At 50.4% G+C, this 17,115-nt stretch overlaps 1 long non-coding RNA gene across 1 annotated transcript; it reads right to left on the bottom strand.

Annotated features, from left to right (window-relative positions):
- Positions 1-4,235: 4,235 nt before the first annotated feature.
- Positions 4,236-9,920, bottom strand: LOC102256603. Its single transcript, XR_001363103.1, has 3 exons — positions 9,838-9,920; positions 7,637-7,735; positions 4,236-4,626 (listed from the first exon to the last, which is right to left on the bottom strand). It is a non-coding gene; the product is annotated as an uncharacterized LOC102256603 (long non-coding RNA).
- Positions 9,921-17,115: the final 7,195 nt, after the last annotated feature.

The following is a 17,115-nucleotide window of genomic DNA, read 5'->3' as shown; positions in this document are numbered from 1 at the left end:
AGGAGGGAATTAGCACCTTCATACTAAACCGCTAAGGACAGACAGAATGGCCCATAAGGATCCCGTGCTGTCAAAGGCCAGGAGAATAAAAGGTAACTCAAGATGGTAGCAGAAGAACCCGGGCCAGGCAGACCCCATCTGTGTCCACTCCACACCTTATAAACTCTGGTGACATTGGGCAGGCTCCTCCTCCTCCTTCCTCAGCCTCCTCCTCACCTCCCCACCCTTGAACATGACTGTGAGAATTCAGTACATAATGTACACGGACGCTTTCCTCCCCATAGTGCCAGGTACAAGTTTGTTGGTAGTTTTATCCGAGTGGTTCCTTTCCCTTAGGAGTGTGGCTTACTTTTAAATCATGTTGTCAGTGGGGTAGTCAAACTGTATGAAGAAAAGAGGATGTCGATGCACTAAGTAAATAAAGAAATAGGATTGTATATAAAAGGTCTGGTAGCTCTGTCTCTCCTTGCCGGAAAAAAAATGCTAACTTCCAGTGCTACATTATCCTTAACAGATTCCCGGGGGCACTGCTTGCAGCCAGCTGTAGGTGCAGGGAGGGGAGGAAGAGAATTAACAGACTCAGAAGGACTCTCTTTGCATCCCTTTTTCTAAACCAGATTGAAACATCTCAGCAGCTAGGGAGGAAAACTGTCTAGAAGCCAACATCCTGATAATTTATTTTGAGCTCATACTGCACACTGGGGTGTCCACTGCCCCCCCCCTCAAACTTACATCCCTAAATATTAAAAACACACATAAGATGTTGGATATTTTTCAAGTTTTCTGAGATGCCACTGATAAGTATCAACATGCGCTGGCTTAGAATTAACCCTGGGTCATCCTGCATATATTTTCCACGTGGAAACAAATTGAGGAAAATATTTTAAACAATCTGAACTTATCTCCCTCTTTAAATTCATGCTGTGGGGCTTAAACAAAACCCAATCCTTTCCCCACCCCCTAGCTGCAAAAATATTATTTATTTTTCTTGCCAATGGACCATATACGAAGGTAAAACAAATGTCTTTCTGTCTTGAGATGTATATATCTTTTCTGGCCAAGCTCCTCAAAGCCAAACATCTAACAGAATGACTGATATCACCATAGCCTGAAATAAAAACAACAACTTTACCTCTCATCGAGCAGAAATCAGGAGGTCTGGATTCTAGGCCCAATTTGGCCATGACCTAGCCTGGGCACTGTGGCCCGTCTCTCCAGCTCTCCGTTCTTGCTCTCTGTTTAGTGAACGGGTGGGGTGCGCTTGGGCGTAGGAGAGGAGTTGATCTGAAACCCCACCCAACTCTAAAATCCTATGACTCCAGATCAAAACACGGGTAAACAATGGCAAGATCTGGTACAAATATATTGTAATATTGACTTAAAACATGGGTACCAAGAAGTCTTCTCTATAAGGCCCTCTTCAAAGGAAACCCCCAATTTCCGATTTTGACCTGAGGGGGGTCCATCTATTTTTCTCATCAGTTCCTTTCACATAGGAACACCCCCACCTGCTGGAACTTTAGGTTTGTGCTGCTAAAGGTCAGAGGTGTTTGGAAAAGGTTCCATGGCCTCAGCCCAAGCTGGGGTCCCAGGGAAGGGTCCCTCCTCCACTGAGGGTCCCTCCTCCCACTCTTTTATGAAGGAGGGTAGAGCTCCGATGCTGAGAATCCATTCTCCCGCGCATTAGGGCTGCCCTGGCCCAGGGAATGACTAACAACCCCCCCCCCCATGCCCCCCCGGTAGCGGGCAATCAGCATGGGTCAGAATTTCTGCACTTTTCTGAAAGATGATCCTTGGCTTCCTCCTCAGAGCCTCACTCCCAGGGATATAGTTTATGCCTCTGGGATTGGAGTTCCTTGGAAACACAACCAGGAGTCTCAACACAGCATGGGTTTTATGTGGTCAGAGGCAGGCCAGGGGGTGGAGGCCGTGGGAAGGCATGGATCTCAGCTCCACATTGCTGCAATGGCCCCCTTCAGCCTAAAAGACCCTGAAATCCGTCTGTCAGGTGAGGGAGTCACTGGGGGTTTTAAGGAGCCCAACCCTACTCTTCAAGACCAGGCCTAAGCTCTCGTTGCAGAATCAGAGAAGTCGGAGGCCCAGGGGTTTGGTTCTGCCTCTGCACTTGCCCTGGGAGAGTCAGTCAGCTCCCCACTCGGGCCTCTGAAAGCGGGGAGATGGATGAATGGCCTTCAGTTTTGTGGTTCTACAGTTCCTGTATGTCTCCTACATCCCCTGCATGCTGAGTAAAGCATCCCATGATGGAGCTGTCTCTGCTGAGCCACCTCGTCTCCCAAGCCCATCACCAATGGTGATGCTTCCGGGTCTCATCAGGGGGCCAGAAGGAGAGGCGTAGACTCTGTGCAAGGGCTGTTGTCTGACCTCTGGGCTCCAGGGAGGGTGTAGCCGCCTCAGGACAGGAAAGAACGCCAGCAGTCCCTGAGGAGGGGCTGTCCAGAGCTGACATCAGCCTCTTTCGGTGCAGTCAATAGGCTCCAGGGCCAAGTGGATTAATCGTCCTTCTCCCAAGCTCCCCACCCACGCCCCGGGGAGCCCCACACCACTGTGGCTCAGCTCCCACCTCCCAGACTGTGGCCCCAGCTTCCGAGCCCAATCCCAGCACAGAGCCCAGCCAGCTGGGCCCGCAGAGGTGAGTTAAACAGTGACAAAAGCGGCCTTGCGATTAGTGGTGACTGATGACCACCTCCTCTCCCTGGGCTCGGCGAGCACAGACCTCTTCTCTCCTCTTGAGCTGGCTGAAGAACGGTTGCCAAAGAGTTCCTGACAAGCACCCCTCTGGTATGTGGGCAGCATTTCTGATTTCCCTCTAAAGGTCATCTTTCCACAGTTCCTCCCTTCCTGCCACCCCATCAGGAGTTGTTTATTTCACACAGCTAAATGCCATGGTCCTTCTCAGCTCCCTTGGCAGCAATCCATCAGAGCGCAGTCAACAAAGAGAGCAGGAGAAGGCAGCAACCCAAAGACAAAGTATGGTGCCCAGCCCAGTTCATAAGTGTGACTCTGATATGCCGCAGATGTCCTAGATCATAGCCAGACTCCCTTCCTTGGCCATCAAAACCTGCCTTTTGGCTCCTGCAGGGTCCAACAGATCTCCTCATCTAGCCAGGACACCGCTAGCTCAGCCTTTGGCTGCTCTAGAAAGGGACTCCAGATAACGCTAGAAAGACTCTGAGACACATATATTGCTCTGTGGATCACAGCATCTAAGGTGAGGGGGATGTGTGAAGTCCAAGGTTATGCGTAGGCACACCTTGTCCTCAGGTATGTCCATCACTTTAGTGACAAAATACTGTCACAAATGTTTTCTCTGTTTGATCCTGAATCACTGCCCCGGGAAAGGGAAGGACCGTGGAAGGAGGAGACACCTTGGAAAAGGGTACTCTTAAGGAGCCAGGTCTTCTGGTCATGCATGACCGGGAAGGACCGTGGAAGGAGGAGACACCTTGGAAAAGGAGCCAGGACTTCTGGTCATGCATGACTGGGAGGAAAGTATATTTTAAGGACCTTCTGAAACCAAAGACTGGCCTTAGGGAAACCCATCCATCTGGGTCCAAAGTGTGAATCTGAAGAGGTGCCTGTCCCTGAGTGTCTAGGGCAGAAGGTGGAGGCAGGCGCTCTTTCCCAGCCGTCTCCCCGCAAAGCCAAGACTGCGGTACAGATGCCCTGGAAGAGGATAATCCGTGTATGCCTCACACAGGGTCACAGCATTTCAGAGCCCAGCAATTCTAGATGCTGGCATTCTTTTGCAACTTGGTTAGGAGACACTATTCATCGAGACTTGGCTGGGAGACTCATTCTCCTCTGGCAATCTCTCCAAGGTTCTACATGTAGCGGGGAGAATAAACCCTAGAAAGGAGTGCTAACTAGATAAGTTGGCTTGCCTTATAAACACTGTAGGAAGTACCCTTGTCAGAAAGACGCCCTTACCGAGACTTGGGGGCCTGCCAGTAACTGAGATCCCTCGCATCTCTGCTCAGTTGGTGGCAAAGGAGGAAAACAAAGGGACCCTGCTTTGCCTCCAGGCCTTTCCCCACGCAAGTACTCAGGGAAGCCATGCATTTTTTTAATGAGGCCAGTAACTGAATTTTAGCATCTCCCGTGATTTTAGGAAGAATGTCTGAACCGGTGTATTACATAGAATAATAATGAACACTTGCTGATTCCTAACCTCATGACCAGGCACAAGCACTTTATGTGATTAACTCATTTAATGCTCACAGTGATCCTGTGAGGTATGGACTCTTTTATCCTCATTCCACAGATGAGAAAACGGAGGCCCAGAGATTACATAGCCATCTCGTGAGGCAGCCAGGAGGGAGCCCAGGAAGTCTGCCTCCAGGTCCTTCTACACAACCACGGGGCTTGTACCACACCTGGAAATGTGGTCTGTGTCCCCAGAGTACACCTGACACAGGTAGGGGGCTCCTTTAACATCAAAGCCCTGGACCATGGATCCAGCCCCTGAACCCCCAAACTTGTGTGGCTTTCTGGGTGACAGCTATTCTCATGCTGACATAGAATCCAGTGACCCCAACAAAGTTTCCTTACTGGCATCCCCTGCTCTGTCTCCTTTATCTCCTTTCTCTCCTTTTGGGCCTCGGTCACCTGAAACAGAGGAGAAAACTGGCATTAGAAACGGAAGTAAATCCTAATCAGCATAATAAAAGGCTAATATGCAAATGGTTGTCATGCCGTGACACCATAATGACCAATCAGCAGGGACCTGAGGCTGTGTGGTGCCTAGCCAGGCCTGGGGACCTCAGGCCACGCCCCCCCGCCCAGCAGGGCTTGACCTTGACGGGGGACCTGAGGCTGCGCCCCCCACCTGGTGGGGGACAGGGGACCTGAGGCTCCACCCCCCACCCGGCGGGGCTTGATGGGGGTGGGGACGGCTGTGTCTGGGTCTCGTGCGATTTCAAGGCACGTGTGGGTGGGCAGGGACTTGACTCTGGGTCCCTCGGCACACCCCAGACTCTGACAGGAGGGAGATTTTCATATACATTTTACTAATTTTCTTTCATCTCTGACACTCCTATTAACCCCTAGAGTGCTGGGGAGCGTGATCGCGCTCCTCCTATCTTTCGCCAAAAGTGCCGGGAGCGCTATCAAAGCTTCAAAATGGCGTCCAGTTCTAAGTCTGCTTTTATTAGTGATGATGATATTGCTAAATATGTCAATGTAGTAAAGGTTTCCTTAAGTTTTTGAATATGTAACTTCTAGAAACATCAATGAGAGAGAAACATCAACCAGCTGCCTCCTGCACATCTCCTACTGGGGATGTGCCCACAACCCAGGTATATGCCCTTGACCGGAATCGAACCTGGGACCTTTCAGTCCGCAGGCTGACGCTCTATCCACTGAGCCAAACTGGTTTCGGCCTAATTTTCTTTCATTTCTGACACTTCTATTAAAGAGAAAGGGCAAATAGGAAATTAAAATATTTCCTCTAATTCATTCCCTTTTAATGTGCACAAATTTCATGCACCGGGCCACTAGTAGTAAATAAAGTATTATCTGCAGGAGACATTTTTAAAAATAGTTTTTTAATTGATTTCAGAGAGGAAGGGAGAGGAAGAGAGAGATAGAAACATCAATGATGAGAGAGAATCATTGAGCGGCTGCTTTCTATACACTCCCCACTGGGGATTGAGCCCACAATCTGGGCACATGCCCTGACCAGGAATCAAACCCGTGACCTTCTGGTGCATAGGTGACCTTTGACGCTCAACCACTGAGCCACGCTGGCCAGGCTGCAGGAGACTTACTAACCCAAGACCAGGGAGAACCTCAGGCAGGAGCCAGCAGCCCTGAAGGGCAGGCCATGGCAGGAAGGAGCTACCTGCTCTGTCACCTGGGGAAGGAGGAGGCGCCCAGCTGAGAAGTTTCATTTCTTCCTCATTAAAGCACAGACTAAAGGAGTACGCCCTGACCAGGAATCAAACCCATGACCTTCTGGTGCATAGGTGACCTTTGACGCTAAACCACTGAGCCACACTGGCCAGGCTGCAGGAGACTTATTAACCCAAAACCAGGGAGAACCTCAGGCAGGAGCCAGCAGCACCGAAGGGCAGGCCATGGCAGGAAGGAACTACCTGCTCTGTCACCAGGGGAAGGAGAAGGCACCCAACTGAGAAGTTTCATTTCTTCCTCATTAAAGCCTCAAACACCAGCACAGACTAAAGGAGTACATGGTATTCAGCAGAAAGAAGACAAAGCAAAGACATTCCTATTAAACACTCAAGGTTTTCGAAGTCTACATCCAAGTTCACTCTAATAAGCAGAGGAAGAGAGAAGTGGGGAGGGTCTTCAGTTACAGAGAGAGAGAGACGGGGGTTCTGTGTGAGGCAGCTTTACTAGTGGGGGAGGCCAGAACACATGGAGGAGAGTTCCCAGGGAACTGTGGGATGCCCTTCCCAGGGTGTGGTCTTTTCCCAGCTTGCATCTCACTCTACACAGAAGTAATGGGTCCTGACACCACTCGAGCAGGCGTTACAACGACCTGGCGATTCTATTCCAAGCACCTTCAGAAAGCTCTCTGCAGACTAAAGGCCCAGGGCATGATGTCTGGTGGAAATAAGCAAGCCAGCAAGTTCCAGGGGAGAACACCAAGGATGATCCAAGTTTTGAAAAAAACAAAAGCAACCATAAATGTAAATATAACTATGAATGTGTTTAGAAAAGGTCTGGCAGGATAGGCTCCAAACTGTTTATGGTGGTTATTCTACAGAGTAAGAGCTTAAGGGACCAAGGGTGGGGGGCTGACTTTTGACGTTATACTCCACACTTCCGTTTCGTTAGGTTTTTTTCAATAAGGATGTTTTGTTGTGGTACTCTGTTTCAAAATCCATTAAAAAAAAATGTGGGTCATAACAGGAAGGAAAACCTCAGCTTGTTTAATCACCAACCAGAAGGTAGAATAAAAGTTCCCAGGGATGGAAGATGAGGAGACCATCCTAGACATGGGGTGGGAATGACTAACAGCACGTTTTTCTTAGATTTCATCTTAACAAGTGGGGGGCTCGAGCCCGGTCATCTTCTGCCACGATGCAGGGCTGGACACTCTTGAAATAAACGTGGAAAGACAGGGACTGACTATAAAGTGGGCTCCCCTAACAAGGAACAAGGTGCCTATCAGTAGGAAGAAAAAATGAGAAGAAAGACTATTGGCAATGGAAAGCTGAGAACTGGTTCCAGTTTGACATATTTGGGGAATACAAAGACTGGCGGACTGGGAGGAGGTGGCAGTACAGGAAAGCAGGTGGCAGTCCCGGGTCCCCTTCGGGCCCCTCTCCTGGCCGGGCTTCCTTGTAGCGGCAACCAGTAGTACTGCTGGTTCTCCCATGCATTTCGACAGCACTTCCGAGCTAACAAAGTGTGTTCCCACATATACATCCCATTGAATCCTCATGACAGCTCTGCGAAATATGGCATCCCGAGAGTGTCTAGGGTGGGGATGAAGACACGGATGTTGAATGATGAGATTAAGTGACTTGCTCAGGGTCACTCAGCTGGCCTGTGGCACAGCCAGAATTCAGAGCCAGTCCATCCGCCGCGATGCCCATGCTGGTGCCCAGGGGCCAGCCGTGAGCAAGGGTGCTCTGAGATTCATTATTACCTTTGATCCCGCGCATGCCCATCACGCCTGTGGCTCCCGGCCTCCCATCATCACCCTTGGGGCCGGGCAGTCCTGGGGTTCCTCTCTCCCCTGGTAGACCTGGGGAGACAAGAGACAAGTTGGGGCCCTTCGAGGTCACCGTCTGGCTCAGCAGTTGACTTCAAGCATGATCCCTCCCGTTGCCTCTGCTTCCTGATTCCTCTCAGGTAACCTAAAGGCAGTGTCCCAAAGGTCAGCATATGCCTGCCCCATTGACACCCTTTATCCAGGGAGGCTGGACACTTCCCCCCAAAAAATCCACTTCTCCTGAGTGATGGTGGTGGTGGTGCCACCCCCATTGGAGATTTAGATTTGGCGACATTTTTTTCTTTGAGCATTTTTTATGTGACAGGCACTGTTCTGGATGCTTTGTATAAAGTATCCCATTTAACCCTCCCAATAAACTAGGGTATTATTTCACCTGCGCTACAAATGAGGGAAGTGAGGCCCAGAGAGATTGGGTAACCTGCCCACGGTCACACGGCAGTGTGTCAGAGGCTGGATCTGAGCTCTGGTCTTTCTGAAATAAAAGCTCAGGGTTAGTTGGCTCCATCTCACACTGATGAAAAGGATTTACTGGTACTTAGGGTGGAGGAAGATGAAATAGCTCCCCACACGGGGAGCGTAGAGACAGGGATAGCAGGCTGAGGAGGAGGAAGAAAGACAGCAAGGTCAGTGAATGGGATGATGGATGGCCTGCGACCAGATCAGGCCCTGGGGCTCCTGACCTGCCACCAGGGCGAGCCAGAATCAACAAACGTTTCCACCCAGTGACAGCCCTGGGTCCCCAGGGGCCTGACCTTAGCCCACAGTTATCTCTGCAAAGCAGTGCAGCCTTAGTTACTGATTAATTGTTCTTTGCTGCGTTGAATGTTAGTTTTCTTTGGGCTTTTTCTCTAACGTGAAGAAACCTGTCTCCCAGTAATGATTCCTCCAGAGTTTATGTCAAACGGCTGGAGGAGGGCAGGTGGCCCATAAGGGTGGCAGGACCTCAGAGAAGGGCTTCATTTCTTTTTCTCCTTCCTCACACACTTTTCCCAGAGTCCAATGGCCCCGATGCCACAGAACTGTGAGTCTAGTGCAGGATGCGCCCAGGGATCCCCATCCTATCATTTACTAAAGCAGGAAAAGGGGCGCTGTTTTGAGTTTAGGGAGCTCCCCTGAGAGGGAGAGGCAGGGAATGAAAGCCAGGCCACGGGGTCTCCCTCCGCCAGCCTCTGCCTCCACTCCTGCTCGCAACCTCCTTAGGGATTTAGGAAGGAGATGGTTTGGAGGTACGTTTCCTGATATAAATAAACAGACACCTGTCCCCTGAGAAGCTCTTTCCTTTCTTACATCGTTCAGAAGACTTTTCACTCTGCTAGAAAAATGTTGCTCACAGCAGAGGCTCAGGAATGGACAGACTGGGATGCAAAGTTTGATAGAGTAACGGAGCAGGAGCCTCCAAGACAATGAGAGTAAGGAGAACATATGGCACATCCTTGAGTAATGTCGTTTCATTCAGTGTCATTTCGTTATAACATTGATGAGATGCCATAGGAACTGAACTCATTTCTATCAGTTAGCTTAAGGTAAAATTGGTTCGTTACCTGTTGCTTCACTTAAAATCACAGAATCCATCCATGAGGTTAAGTGAGGACTTATTGTACACTTTCCAGAAGGCAAAAAAGTACCCTCCCTACCAGCCACTGGATCTCCGGGGCTGTCACCAGTGTGTGTGGCAGGATAGAGAGGTAGGAGAGGGGCAGTTGTTCATTGATGGGCTCAGGTTCAACAGGAGGTGGGGACACCAGGTACCTGTTGATCCACTGAGGGGGGCACAGCATAACTGGAGGGCTGGTCTGGATCACAGAACACCCTCAATTCCTTCTGCAGGCCCTGGTCACACAGAGCCTGTCTCCTGGGGTGAAAAGTCGTTTCAGGGAGCTGTGAGCCTCTCATGTACCCTTTTCCTTCAATTCCTGGTACTTTCTGTGAAAAAGTATTTGCTCCATCCTATTGTTACACCCATAACCGGTCAGTCTCTTAACAGAGCAGGGCATTTGAGGCTGAGTTGATTGGGCACATGGCCGACCCCAATGAGAAAGCACAGGGGCAGGAATGGATTGGCGGCCCCTTCCCTTCCTGGAATGCCCAGGTCCCTCCCGGGGTTTCCCCATTACCTCGAAGTCCAGGTAATCCAGGGATTCCAGGCTCGCCTTCCTTCCCTTCATCGCCCTGATCACCTTTGGGGCCCGGTGGTCCTGAAAGGGTTACAAACAGCACCAAGATTAGAAGGTGGCTTTCTGGAACAGGACACCCAATGACGGGTCCATATAAGAAGAGAAAGCACAGGCAGACACCTGGGGAGAAGGCCACATGACGTTGGAGGCAGACATTGGAGGGATGTGTCTACAAGGGTTCTGGTAACACCAGAAGTTAGGAAGAGGCCGAGAAGGATCCCTGAGCTTTCGGAAGGAGTGGGGCTCTGTGGGCCCCTTGATTTCATACCTCTGGCCTCCAGGACAATGAGAGAAGACATTTCTGTTGTTTTAAGCTACCGAGTTTGCGGTACTTGGTTATGGCAGCTCCGGGAAACCAAAACATGTATGCTCACAGCATAGCAGTAAATGTCTTGCACAATAAATATTTGATGAATGAATGAGTTTATGAGATCAGAGGGTGTTAATACATACAAAACAACCAGGAGGTCAAGATCAAGATGTACTGACACATTCCAAAAGTTGGCACTGTCCTCAGACCCTAACCGAAGTAGACAGCTGTTTAATAATTCAATGGCACATGCACAGAGGAAACGTAACCAACAATTTAAAAATGCACAAGTTACACCAATCATCTGAGGACTGGCTTCTGGAGCCATCTTCCCCTTTTCTCTGAAGAAAAGCAAAGTCATACTGATCCCAGTTTTCAGGTGACAGAGTGGAGACACAGAACCTGTTTAGAACACAACTAAGACTATAGAGGAGAGGAAAGACACACTGAAGAATCCAATCAGCTTCCCAACGCCCATCCCAGCAACCTCTGGCCAGGGCAAGGCTGAAGAAAGGAGACTGAGAGAGGTCCCTGAGTCTCTGTACTCCATGGGCTGCCACAGGGGTGGGCCGCCTGCCTGCCCCTGCCCCCAGCACACCCCACTCCTTTTCACTCTCCTCTGCCCCCTCCACCCCTCCCCTCATGGAAACCAGAGCTCCAGGAACTGAGCAGGTCAAGGATGCAATGGACCAGACACTCCAATTTGTTCTCTTCACTCTGATGAGTATGGATCTTCCTTAGAGTAATTCTCACGAAGGGAGGGCGCTGCCCAGCAGAATGGCCCTGATGGCAGGGCGTCAGGGTGGCAGAGTTCACTTGGGGCTGATTGTGGAGCATCTTGAGTTCCAGGTCCTGGTTCTAGAAAATCTAAATGAAAATTCCCTTCTTGGGCATTGGTAGCGATGCATAAGTGGATTACATGGCATCATGGATATAAAGGGACTTGGGAATCTTTGAGTGGCAAAGCCATCTCTGACAATCTGTACCCCATTTTCCGTAGCGTTTCATCAGAATGATTCTAAGATGACTGCATGTGAAGATCCTAACCTGCATCTGAACTCACCCTGCCAAGCCTGGCTGGGTCATTCAGACAGTCAGGTCTGAAAACATTCTTCACATGGACATCATTTTTTTTAATACTTTTTTATTGATTTCAGAGAGGAAGGGAGAGGGAGAAAGAGATAGAAACACCAATGATGAGAGGGAATCATTGATTGGCTGCCTCCTGCATGCCCACCCCCCGACACACACACCGGGGATTGAGCCCACAACCTGGGCATGTGCCCTTGACTGAAATTGAACCCTGACCTTCTGGTTCATATGTCGACGCTCAACCACTGAGCCACGCCAGCCGGGCTGCACATAATTTTTAAGACACAAATAATGGGTTCGTGAGGGTCTGTATGAGAGATGAATTGGGAAGAAGTTGCGGCGGACAGTAAAGGTGGGTAATGACTTCCAAACCATAGTCACTTCCTTAGGTGGTACTGGCCCAGCAGACTCAGAGGAGCCTACAACGTGGCTGGTCTGAGTCTTGGGGGCCAGGCTGCTTAGAGTTCTGCCGATCAAGCGTTTCTTCAAATCATTGCTGCCCACGTGTAATGTACTCCTGGGATCTGACGTTTTATCATTTTCTCAGGAATCCAGGCTAAAAGTCTCGAGCTTGCTTTGTTACTCATCCCTTTGCTCTGCCTTCCTCGCTGTTTCTCTTCAAGGCTCCTCATTGAGGAGACGCCCATGTCGGGTCTGCCTCCTTCCTCACCGGCACCAAGCTCATCGGGATCCTCATGGCCTCGCTCCCAGCCATTTGAGAGACTCCCTTGTCTCCCCTTTCTCTCTGCAACCCTGTCCATGCTCATTCTGTTCATTAATCTCATCAGAATCAAAGACTCGGTGCCCTTGGGCTCCCCTCTCTCAGAGACCCCTCCGGGTCACTCCCAACGGGTCTGTGCTTCTGCACACCTACAGGCTGATGCTTCTTCCACCTCAGCAAAGGCGTTCTCCTCATGGTGCCCCCGGGATCCCTTCCCTTCTAAGAGTCCTGTCCCTCAGCCCTGGAGCTCACCTTCATGCACACCCTTCTGAGCTCTTCGGACATCAGAGCCGAGCGCCCACATTTCAGAGCTGGAAAGAGCCTCAGGCATTACTGTGCACAAACTCCCCACGGGGGGCACCCCGGAGCATGGTCAGGTCACTCTGTGCCCAGCCACTCACCTCCAACTGTGGTCCCCAAAGAGGACAGGCCTCTCTGAAAGGCTAGAGCTCCCCTCTCCGTGGCCCTGTGTCTCACACAGCACCTGACACACAGTAGGGACTCAAAGAATGACTTCTGGGCAGTCATAGAAGCCGTTCCGGTAGCCATGGTCCCAGCGGTACCCAGATTGGCTTTTTAACTTCTCATCTTTTCTACCCCTGGAGCAGGCAGGAGCATGGAGGTGGGCTGGGATAAGGAGGAACAGGATCTATTTCTCCTCAGTCATGAAAACAGCCCCACAGCCCCAGAGTCCACTGTGTTTTGGTCTGGTGTGCCAGCTTCTTCCTGCCTCCCGCCTCCTGGAGGGCCCTGGGGAGTAGGACACCTGTGCGTGGGTCCCCTCTCAGAGCCTGCCCACCAGTCTAGCCCACTCCCCCCACCCCACAGCCCCCAGGCCGTGCTGCCCTTGCCCGGCTGCCTGAGAGCCACTCCAGCTGGAAGCATCTCCAGAACAAAACAAAGTGTACGTGACCCAGCCTTTGGGAGAAACACCAGGATTCTTCTGGGAACCAGCCCACAGGGAGGGAAAGGCAGTCCGTTCTCCCTTTCCGGATCCTGGAACTGGCTATGGGGCGGGGGACTCGCGTGTGCCGGAATCTGGACAGCGACCTGCCAAGAACAAGTTCTCATGACAGCTGATAGAGTGGGCCCGAGGCCAGCACAGCAGTGACCCAAAGCATAATGTAAACACCACCCCAGAGCCATGCTAATTCCGGGGCAGCTGACGGGGTGGAGCTCCTCCACCAGTTACTCTACTCCCACGTCCCTGATGTCACTGGGCACTGCATTCTCCGCGCTATCACCTGCACACTGCGAGCTCTCTCACTTCCCTCATTCCCGGCCCCCTCTCAGCACCCTGAGCGTGCAGACGGGGCAGAACTGTCAACCCCATTTCACCACCGAGGAGACTTGAACCCAGAAGTGCGGGCGGTCCTGCAAGGCCAGCTCTCCTAAGGGAAAAGGGGGTGTTGGGCGGGGCTGGGTGCAACCGCTAATTTTCACAGCATGGTCTCCGGTTCCGACCTAGCAGAGCCAGATTCAAAGGGTGAAATGACAGAGTCACACAGCCCTCCCAGGGAGCCACTGCCCAGGCCCTGCTTCCCAGTCCTGAGTGGAGGAGAAACACTATTTCCATGTTGCTCTGATCAGAGATAAGCAACACCTCCAACACATCCCTGCTCACTCAAGGCCAAAGCCCGATGTCCAAGCCTGGAATCCAAGGCTCCACAACATTTCCACGTTCCTTTATAAACATTTTTGAACTGGACTCTCTACTCTAGTAGATGGTGTTTTTCCTTGAAAAAAGCAGCCTGCAGATAAATTAGCTTTGCCAACTTGTTTTTATGAATCAAGAGATGTGTTTTCTAGTCCCAGTGGGGCCACTGCCTCAGGATTTGACTTGGGCAAGTCATTCCCCCACCTGAGCCTCAGAGACCCAGTGTCACTCTAATGTTATGCGATTCTGTAAAAGGACCATCTAGCAAACAGAGCCATCTGAATGTGGCCAGAGGGCTATGTCTTCAGGCCTTTGCCCTCACCTTTCCCCTCCTTGTGTGCCTCCTCTCTCTGGTTACCTTCCCCCAATCCTGATATGCCTCTTCTCTCTGATCATCTAAGCTCTCCACTGCCTTCAAAGCCACAGACAGATTTCAACAGACCCGATGAATGCTGGAAACCATAAGCAGAAAACAAAGTACCGCTGCGAATGTACACAAAAGACACACTGGCGACGAAATTTATGGAAAACTGTATAACAAAGCGAGAGAATGAAAACCATTTGGGGTCAAGCTCAAGAATAACATAAATAAGCTCATATTTGAAAAATATACATAGCAGAATATTTGTGGATTCTGAGCCAGGAAGGGCAATAATGTTATGCGATTCTGTAAAAGGACCATCTAGCAAACAGAGCCATCTGAATGTGGCCAGAGGGCTATGCCGTCAGGCCTTTGCCCTCACCTTTCCCCTCCTGGTGTGCCTCCTCTCTCTGGTTACCTTCCCCCCCATCCTGATATGCCTCTTCTCTCTGATCATCTAAGCTCTCCACTGCCTTCAAAGCCACAGACAGATTTCAACAGACCTGCTGAATGCTGGAAACCATAAGCAGAAAACAAAGTACCGCTGCGAATGTACACAAAAGACACACTGGCGACGAAATTTATGGAAAACTGTATAACAAAGCGAGAGAATGAAAACCATTTGGGGTCAAGCTCAAGAATAACATAAATAAGCTCATATTTGAAAAATATACATAGCAGAATATTTGTGGATTCTGAGCCAGGAAGGGCAAAGTGTGTGTGTGAGTGAGTGTGTGTGTGAGTGTGTGTGTGTGTTTGTGTGTGTGTGTGTGTGTGTGTGTGAGTGTGAGTGTGTGTGCGTGTGCGTGTGTGTGTGACGACTAAGAGAGGGACTGGACAAGGCGAGGGCAGGAAGGCCACGCTAGACAGCAGTCTAGAAATGCACGGCAGCCTTCCTGATAAAGCATCCCTTACCCGAAAGCCTGGGGAGAGTTTTGTCTCGTTAAAGTTGAAAGGTACTTACATTTGGATGTGCCCGACAGCATCCTCTTTACTGGTACCAATGGGGTCCCTAGCAGCCATGAGAGAGGGAAATGGGAAAGGGGGACAGCAGATGCAGTGGTGATCCTGGGAGCCAGAGGGCTGAGTGGTGAGCACCTCTGAAGAGCCAGCAGCCCATCAGGAATGCAAAGCATGAAGACTGGAAGGCAGGCCCGGGCAGGGCCGAGATGAAACTTTTAGTTCAGGAGAACCGAGTGTGAAACTTACTTTAAGAACCAAAGAAAGACTGCTTGGAGGATTTCCCTGGAAGAGCGTTGGCAAATGAATGACCTAGAGCCGTTTTAGTTGGAGCCAAGGAGAGTGGACTTGGAAAGTAAAGAACCAGGATGTAAGGTATTCAGAAAGGCACCAGAAGGAAGCACGCCGATGTCTGTTGACTAGGAGGGGAAGGAAGGGGGGGGGAGCCTGGGAGGGACTGTCTCCCAAGTATAGGAATAGAGTCCAAGGGACCATGCTCCCTTCTCTCCACCGGGAAAGCAGGATGATCAATGACAAGAATATGGTTTCTGAGCCAGAACAACACATGTTCAGACCTTGGCTTTGCCACTTGCCAATTGCTTAATAAACAGTGGGGACGTTATTAAAATGTATCATCTATAAAATAGGGATAATAATAGCTTTTTTTTTACAATGAGAGGATGAATAGTCTTTAATGTCCTGGAAAATTGATTTAGAGAATTAATGAGAATTTAGAGAATTAATGTTGACAAAATGTCTGGTTCATAGTAGGTCATGGTTCAATGTAGCTTCTATTATTACTAAGTACCTGCTAAGGGCAGGGGAGGTCAAGGAAAAGAGAAGACAGGAAAAGCTAAGATCCCCATGGTGTGGGTTTGAAAGAAGAAATTCTACCTCTAGTCCTCCTGTGACTTCTGAGAGGTAAAACCCACAATGACCCAGGACAAGAAACCCAATCCTCTGATTGCCCAGGTTTGCAATTTACTGGTTGTTCCACAAACATGGATTGAGTCCCAGTGACATGAATTGCCCTGTTGGGCCCTGGGGGAAGCAGGAATGAACAGATGGGGGTGGACGGTGGTGTAGCAGAACCAGCACTGGGCGTTGGGCGAAAAGTCCTGGCTTGGACATTAAACTGTACACTTAAAGTGGGTTAATCTCACAGCATTTAAATTATGCCTTATTAAAGCTGTTGAAAACAAAAGTCCTGGGTCGGATCATTACCAGCTGTGTAGTCCTGAGTCAATCAGCTATTTCCTCCTGGAGCCTCCGTTGTTTTTCTGCAGGAATCCTACCCCACCCTCAATAATGAAACCTGCCTCCACCAACCTCGCAGCTCGTCATGGGGATCCACTTTAAAACAACATAAATAATGTGCCACCAACCATTCTGTAGACTGGAAAGACCTATGCAAATGGGAGGCCCCATCATTATTATTTCCTGCTCTGATAAATGTAGACGCTCTGAGGAGGGAGACTTGGGTGAGCTGGAGAGAGCAGTGAGGCTCTTGGAAGAGGTGGGTTGGAGTGAGGTCTGAAGGATTTGGAGGAGGAGGAGGAGGAGGAGGAAGAGGAAGAAGGAGGCATTGAGGTAGGAGGCACAGCTGGAGTAAAGCCAGGGCCCTGGGAAAGGCGGGCTGTGTCTCTGGGCCAGTGACAAGATGTGTCCCACCGGACTGAATGCTTCACACAGGACAGGGGGTGCAAGCTGGCCTTCCATGGACCATATATGGCCCCCAGATGTGTTGCACTTGGCTCACAGTGTGAAACAATTAAAAATTTCTAGAACATTCCTTGTCAGCCAGCCTGGCCCAAAACGGGCTGGACCTGCCAGAGCCCCTACTACTCCCCCGACACTGAGGTCACTTTACTTACTGGCATCGCTCCACTGGCCCCTGCAGACAACTGTGTTTGCAACCCCTGTATTAGCGGAACAGTTGGAGGAGAAGGCAGGGATGATAGGCTGGGGACAGATATGCGATGCAAAGCTCACCACCTGTGGGACCAGAAAGGTCTGGTCTAAATCCTGGCACCGTCACCACCTCGCCTGCAACTGTGAGCAACTTTCTGAATCTCAGTGCACTTGAATGAGATACTTGTGGCACCATACCTGACATA

The sequence above is a fragment of the Myotis brandtii genome, unplaced genomic scaffold (assembly GCF_000412655.1).
Source record: "Myotis brandtii unplaced genomic scaffold, ASM41265v1 scaffold3375, whole genome shotgun sequence".
Classification (NCBI taxonomy): Eukaryota; Metazoa; Chordata; class Mammalia; order Chiroptera; family Vespertilionidae; genus Myotis; species Myotis brandtii.
The sequence above is the reverse complement of the archived record's forward strand: the minus strand, read 5'-3'. Positions and strand labels throughout refer to the sequence as shown.